The following is a 7566-nucleotide window of genomic DNA, read 5'->3' as shown; positions in this document are numbered from 1 at the left end:
TTTACATTATGCAGGTAATAGGATTCGGGTAATTACAGAGCAAATTTCCCCCATATCGAAAAGCAAAAATTATGCAGAAGAGAGAGCAGGGTAAATCAGGTGGTGCGTCGGGTGGCAACGCCGCGCCACCGTCGAAGAGAGGACGACCATTTGGAAGCACAGCTGCTAGCATAGCCTCCGCCTCCGCTTCTGATTCAGTGGCTCCGTTCACTCTCCTCGGCCCTTCCCTCCAAATTCACAACTCCTCTGGTAAATCCTACACTTAGAACTAAAATCAGAGTAAAAACAGTTTGTTCACTAATTTAATCATTTCTTTATTATTTAAAATTACTTTCTTGGTAATTTTATCTTAAAGTGGGGTGTTAAATTTGTTATTGCTACTGGAAGCAGAGCAGAACAATAGAAGGATGGTTCTAGCACTTCAAAGTGGTTTGAAGAGTGAGTTAACTTGGGCTCTGAACACTCTTACATTACTGTCTTTCAAAGAGAAAGATGATATGCGTAAAGATGCCTGTTTGGCCAAAATTCCCGGCTTGCTCGATGCTATTCTTCAAATTGTAGGTTTTCTCTAAGTCTTGATAAACTTCAATTTTGTGTTTTGATATAAACTGCTGCCTCTTTTGATAATATATACAACAATAAATTCTGTCTTTTATATGGTGATTATGATGTGGAGCAGATGGATGATTGGCGTGATATAGCACTGCCTAAGGAACTTAGAAAGAGACACAGGGCTAGAACATTGGGTGCAAATTCTGTTGTAACAGGATTTGGCAATGAGTATGAGGCATTGGGATCGAATACCTTGCTGCCGCAGTTGGGGTAGGCTTGAGCATCGTTTTTGTTGTCTTGCTGGTTTTATGGAGGTGGAAATAAAATTGGACTGTTTTTTATGCTATGACAGGTTGGGGTCAGGTTCTTCTGCTGCTGAAACATACGGCCAAAAGAATACAACTAAACGATGTCGTTCGGAGTGGTGGCTTGACGAAGATGGTTTATTTAATCTAGATGATGAGGGTCGAGCTGAAAAACAGCAGTGTGCTGTTGCTGCATCTAATATTATACGCAACTTTTCTTTCATGCCAGAGAACGAAATTGCCATGGCTCAGCATCGGCATTGCTTGGAAACTGTTTTTCAGTGTATAGAAGATCACATCATAGGTGAGACAACCATTCCCTTTTCTCTTTCGTCGTGGATAGTTTAGTGTATCATTTATAATATACACTTTTGTAGATTCTATGGTAGGGTTCAAGAATTTTAATTATTGCATTTCTTGAATATTCTTGAAATGTTTGCTATTGAGTTTACTATGTGTGGCAAAGGTGATTCATCAGTAGTAGAGTAATGGGAATTCTTGTGATCTATTCCTTCTATTGAAAATATTTTCATTTTTCTTGTTTTTGTTTCCCTTTTATGCTTCGACAAAATAGTCTGCCTTTCTTGTGTGCGTAATGGTGTTTTTCTTCTATTATCTTATTGCAAAAGTTACCTTAACCCTTAACTCTTTCAATCCGTCTTCTTGTGCATTCTTAAAAGTTATTTTCTTGACAGAGGATGAGGAACTTGTCACAAATGCCATCGAGACAATTGTAAATTTGGCCCCCTTGCTTGACCTTCGGATTTTTAGTTCACCGAAGCCATCTCACATTAAAATGACGTGAGAATCCTGATCTACTTTCTTGCTCGAGTGTGTGTGATTTTTTTAATTTCTAGCTTCTGGTCAATGATTACATCCACTGTTTACCAAACAGCGAAAAACGTGCAGTTCAAGCTATAATGGAGATGCTAAGATCTCCAATCAAAGCCTGGCATGTGCGGCTGCAGAATTTCTTGGGCGCATGATTATAAATCCTGATAATGAACCTCTCCTCCCTTTTGTTCCTCAGGTAAAGCATTCTGCTTGAATATTTTCCCAATGAAATGTCTTATCATGTTATAAATAATTATACAAACTCGATGATCATTGCAGATGTACAAGCGATTAGTAGATATTCTGAGCTTGCAAGCATTTGATGCACAAGCTGCTGCAGTTGGTGCACTCTATAACCTTGTCGATGTCAACATGGACTGCAGGTTGAAGCTAGCTAGTGAGAGATGGTAAGTTCTGTTTTTAATAGTTGGTGGTGTAGTGATGATGACTGATAATTCATAGTCATGTTATCGTTGAAGTTTACAGCTGAAAGGGCGTATCTTATTTTGTACAATGTTCACCTAATTTAGGGCGTTGATCGTATACTGAAAGTAATCAAGATACCGCATCCAGTGCCAGAAGTCTGCCGGAAAGCTGCAATGATAATAGAGCACCTTGCGTCTGATCCTCAGAACCGGGTGTCGCTGCTAGCTTATGAAAATTCTTTTACAGAGATACTGTTTTCAGATGGTAGACATTCTGATACCTTTGCAAGGATTTTGTTTGAACTGACTTCGAAACCAAACAACAAAATTGCAGCAGCACGTGGAATTTGGGGCATGTATCTAAAGACCATACACTTCTGATGTTTTATCTGAGCATGCCCCTTAGCTGACTGGTATGAATTGTCTGTATTAAGATTTCACCTAATCATTTTTTATGTCGCTTGTAATTATGTATCGACCCCGTAATCGGGTGATGTGTTAGAAGTTTTAAACCTACTGAAAACCTTGTTTTCTATACAATATTCTCATGCAATGCACTTGAAGACTTGTTTTCTATAAATATAATAATTTAAACTTGGTTATGATATGAAAAAGTACACAAAAACTACAATAATTATCCTATCCACCACCTGAACTTTTCTAAGAGATTAAAAAATTATATCCCAATCTAATATTAAAAATTAAATTAATTTAAAAAGTGCACTTATATACAATAATAATCCCCTATATAATTCAATTAGATTTCACCTCAATATCTACTCTCTCCTTAGAAACAGTTGCAGAGGCATCCCGAGGAAGGAGGCCAAGCAGCGGCAAAGGCAACAACGAACTGAGATTGCATAGGATAATCAAGGTGGCTAAGTTGTCAAAATTATCTTTGGTTACACCGAATACCTGGGTCAGTCCTGCACCTAACAGTCCCCCCACCACACCGCCTCCGTTTGATATGGACATCAGAGTTGCAAATAGTGTTGCTTCCATCCCTTCCGGACATAGCTTGGCTGCAAGTACAAGAACCGGCATGAAAGAAGCCTGCAACAATATCGACGTACATAGAACATCAGCAGCAGACTTGAAATCAAATAAACTAAGTCATCGAGTAGTTTTACTTTTACACTTTGTTAGCGAATTTGGCTGTGCAAATATGAATGTAAATGAACAGAACGTTTAATAAATTGATCGAAAATCATTCGTATAACGTTCGTTTATTAAGATAAAATAAGTATGAACAAAATTGTTATGTTCATTTCATAAATGAACGAACATGAATAAAGATGTGTTAAGTTAGTTTATGTTCACGAACAAACTCGTCTATTAACTCGTTTACCTAATACTCCTTTTCTTTCCCTTTTTCACAGTTTTAAATGTTGATGAAGGTAGGGAATAAAATGAACACATAGTGAATTATGGAGCTTAAATGTGAAACCTAAGGAGCTTAAGGGCTAGTGGCATAATTTCATCATTTTCTGGACATAAAAATGAACATGTTGAGGAATGCTGAAATACATGCATGCAAACGCTGAACAAACCAAAACAATATTAAAATTTAAACAAACATGAACCGAACATAAACACATTAAAAAATAAACAAACGAATATGAAGACAAACTTATTCGTTCAAGCCCAATTCATTTACCACCCTAGCTGCAACTACATATAATATAGGAATGACATGTTGAGGAATGCTGAAATACATGTATGCAAACGCTGAACAAACCAAACACAATATTAAAATTTAAACAACATGAACCGAACATAAACACATTAAAAAATAAACAAACGAATATGAAGACAAACTTATTCGTTCAAGCCCAATTCATTTACCACCCTAGCTGCAACTACATATAATATAGGAATGATACGCTTAATTTTTTATCAGGCGTGTTCAACTAGCAGACAATGATTGATAGACATAAATTACCTGACCAAGAACAGTTAGAATCAAGGAATCCCCAATTGCAAACCACTCATCACTTATTCCAAACTGCCGGTTCAATCCAGTTACCAGAAAGACCTAAGAAAAAAAATTCAAAATGATCATAAGCAATAGAATCCATCGGAAATATATGTAATCATAAGTAAATAAAAACACAAACCTGAGTCATTCCAAGAGCTGTACCAATAATTGTTGTGGCAAGAAAAATCTTCCGCAATGGAACGGTTTTTATAAAAACCCATTATACAATCCAACTCCAACCAATGAAGCAACCGAAGTAACAAGCTTGACACGTCCTAGAAATTCTGGGGTGAACCCAAGTTTATTTGTGCTGAAATGAAAACAGCCTTTCGTTTAGATATGAAAAATAAGAAGAAACGAGGAACTGACTGAAATTTAAACCAAGCAATAGAACTCACGTGAAGTAAAACATAGCAGAGTCTGACTGCGGTGTTGCTTGCCACAAGAAAACAAAAACTGTGGGAAGAAACACATTGGGTTGCCTGATAGCATTCAACAACTGAATGATACTCTCTCTTGAGCTTTCAAGAAAAGTGGGATTGGTCAAAAGGCCATTTTGCTTACTTGTTGAGCCAAGCATACGCTCTTCTTTTACAAGAACAGCAACAACTGATGTTATCAGAGGTAGTAATGCAGTGATACCAAAAACAAACCTGAGATATTAGATTGACGACAAGCTGGTTAGTCAAAATTTCTTTTATCCTTCAAACTATATTCAGACATGAATCACCTTAAGTACCTTACACCATAAGCATCCACTAGCGAACCGCTAAAATAGGAGCTCACAATACCACCAAATGCTGAGGATCCCCAGCATAGAGACTGAACAGATCCTGACATGCTTTGCGACTCCCCACGAGCCCTCTCCACAACCATAGAATCTACAACCTGCACCATGAAAAAGTTTCTAACATAATCCAAGAAATATGACTAGAACATGAATAGGATGACTCCTGAACAAGAAACTATTAAGACTAACATCTAAAATGCTTAAGAGAAGCGTATGCATGCAATTGCTCATTCGTTCATGTGCAAGGATCACATAGAAAGTGAGAAGTGGTATCTGTTAAAGGAACACTGTAACAATAAAACTCACAAGTAATACAACAGCTTTTTCCCTGCACTTGGTTTAACGAATGTGTTCGCAGAAGATTATAAGGATCTTTTATGCTTCACATATGGGCCAAGCTTGCACAGAGGATGTCTACGGCTCTCAGCTCTTTAAGACTAAATATATAAACCTACTATTCAATTTTCATTTAACATGACACTGATTCTTGATTAAAACCGACTTCATATGTAACAAACTTAGATTAGATAACAACATTATCAAGAGAAAATATACATCACAAGGAAAGTGCAAATATAAGAAATATTAGAAACACTAAACCGCCCATACAGAAATAGTTATCTTTAAGTGAATAACTGAAAGATTTCTGTAAAGCAGAAGTAACTTACAACGTCTGAGAAAGCAATAGAAAGAGATCCAAGAAAAATGCAGGCTGCAGCACCGTACTTGCTGTCGACTAAAGTGGCCATCAAACTCCATGAAAGAGCACCAAAAAGGCCAGATAGAACCAAGTAAGACCTTCTTCGATAACCAAATAGTGGGAATGAATCACTGAAAAACCATAGTGTTACAGCAAATCCGGAAACAAAGTGAATAATTCAATAATTTCAAATATGATGAAACAGAGAAAGGTAGTTCGCAAAGTCGCACCTAATAAACCCATAAAGTGGCTTAACAAGCCATGGAAGCGAAGAAAAACCGGTTATCACAGCTGTCTAGTCAACCACATAGAACTTGTCAATTCTTTAAGAAGATTATAAGATAAATATGCAGTAAATATAACGCAAACTCATTAAATTTCTCTACTTAAACTACTTAAAACCTAACCAAAAAGAAAAAAGAAAAAAAACTTATTCGTTAACATTGTGTTAGATAACAATATGCTTGAATCCACAGCATTTATGTTTTTATAACTAAATTCCAAAAAACTAAAACTACAAATGCAATTCTTTTAGGATTTCATTTATAAAACAATGAAATTAAAACAAGTATTGCATTTAGTTATTTACTCATTCTTAATTATTCAAATTCTACATTTACCATTTGCCTTCCTACCTTTAACAAATTTTAGCTAGGAGAAGCACATAACGGATTTCAAGTAGCAAAAGTAACTATCAAAACATTTACAAATTTGAACTCCGCCATAAAGTAAACATGCTCAAAATTTGTTACAAAGCAAACGTAAATTTAAACCATAATTGACTAAAATGAAGAAAGCACTAGAAAGAACAATTGATTCTACTACCATCATATTATATGAATAATAAAATAACGCATATTATAAATCAAGTAAGGCTTAGTTTAACTTTAAGCAATTGAAAAATTAAACTGCATGAAGATTAAGGCGAAAAGAGCATACTTCTGCAGGATCAAGATGCAAATCATCTTTCAAGTAAAAGCTAACAGCCAGCCTCGAAAGGCCTAAAACGCCTTGAACGAAGTAAACCATAGCAACCGCCACATTATCCGGCGACAAATCGACGCCGAAAATACTAAATCTTCCGGCGTTAGCGGTATGCTTGTTCTTCTTGCTCGAACTAGCGATCAAACTCGTCGGGGTACTGGCCTCTTGCTCCATCTCCGTCGCCAACGAGTCTCTACTTCCAGAACCTTACTTTAAAAAATTTACATTAAACTAAAATCATTCCGTTCTTTCTCAGTCTCTCGATGAAAAAAAAAGAAAAAAGAAACTCACTATTTCTAGAATCTAAAAACGGTTCGTCTACTCTGGATGAAAGCGGTAGAGTAAAGGACATATCCCTTCTTTTCCAACGATGTCTGCGACGAGGCCGGCGGCGATGGGACACCGACAAGGGAACGATCGATCTACGGAGGTGTATCAGGTGGTGATAATAAGAGAAGGTGAGGGAGGACGACATGGGCTTTTCGGAGGGTAAGAATGAGATGGAGATGGAACATTGAGCCATTAAATCTTTGATTAAATTTCGACTCGAGCAATGAAGTTTGAGGGTTTGAACTTGCTACATCCACGTGTGCTTGTGGATAGAAGTTGTATCAACATAATTATTATCGTGCAATGATAGATCAATTACGTTGAAATTAAGGCCTTTAATGATTTTGGAGGTAAAAAAAGTGATTTTTTTTAACAAAGACATTTAATTTGGTGAAACTTGCATAGCTTCTTCCTGAACCAACATAGCCAGTTGGAGAGTGGGAGTATCGAAGATTTCTCTTTCCATAATCTTATCTCGATCCATCTTAATTAATAAATAAGCTACGACATTTCCTTGATATAACACATTAAAATTCAATTTTCCACTCACGTTGATCCAACTTATGGATCAATTGTATGATCGAAAACTCTTTACGAGTGTTAATCTTTAATTTAAAATTCTTCACAACCTCCATGTTGTCTGATTCAACAAGCAATTGTTTGATTAT

At 36.5% G+C, this 7566-nt stretch overlaps 2 pseudogenes; one reads left to right on the top strand and one right to left on the bottom strand.

The window, feature by feature from the left end:
• Window positions 1-2636, top strand: LOC120139683 (annotated as a pseudogene).
• Window positions 2637-2849: 213 nt separating this feature from the next.
• Window positions 2850-7091, bottom strand: LOC120139682 (annotated as a pseudogene).
• Between the last annotated feature and the right edge of the window lie 475 nt (window positions 7092-7566).

This window comes from Hibiscus syriacus, unplaced genomic scaffold, assembly GCF_006381635.1.
Source record: "Hibiscus syriacus cultivar Baekdansim isolate YM2019G1 unplaced genomic scaffold, ASM638163v2 tig00110769_pilon, whole genome shotgun sequence".
Lineage (NCBI taxonomy): Eukaryota > Viridiplantae > Streptophyta > Magnoliopsida > Malvales > Malvaceae > Hibiscus > Hibiscus syriacus.
This window is presented reverse-complemented; position numbering and strand designations above follow the sequence as displayed.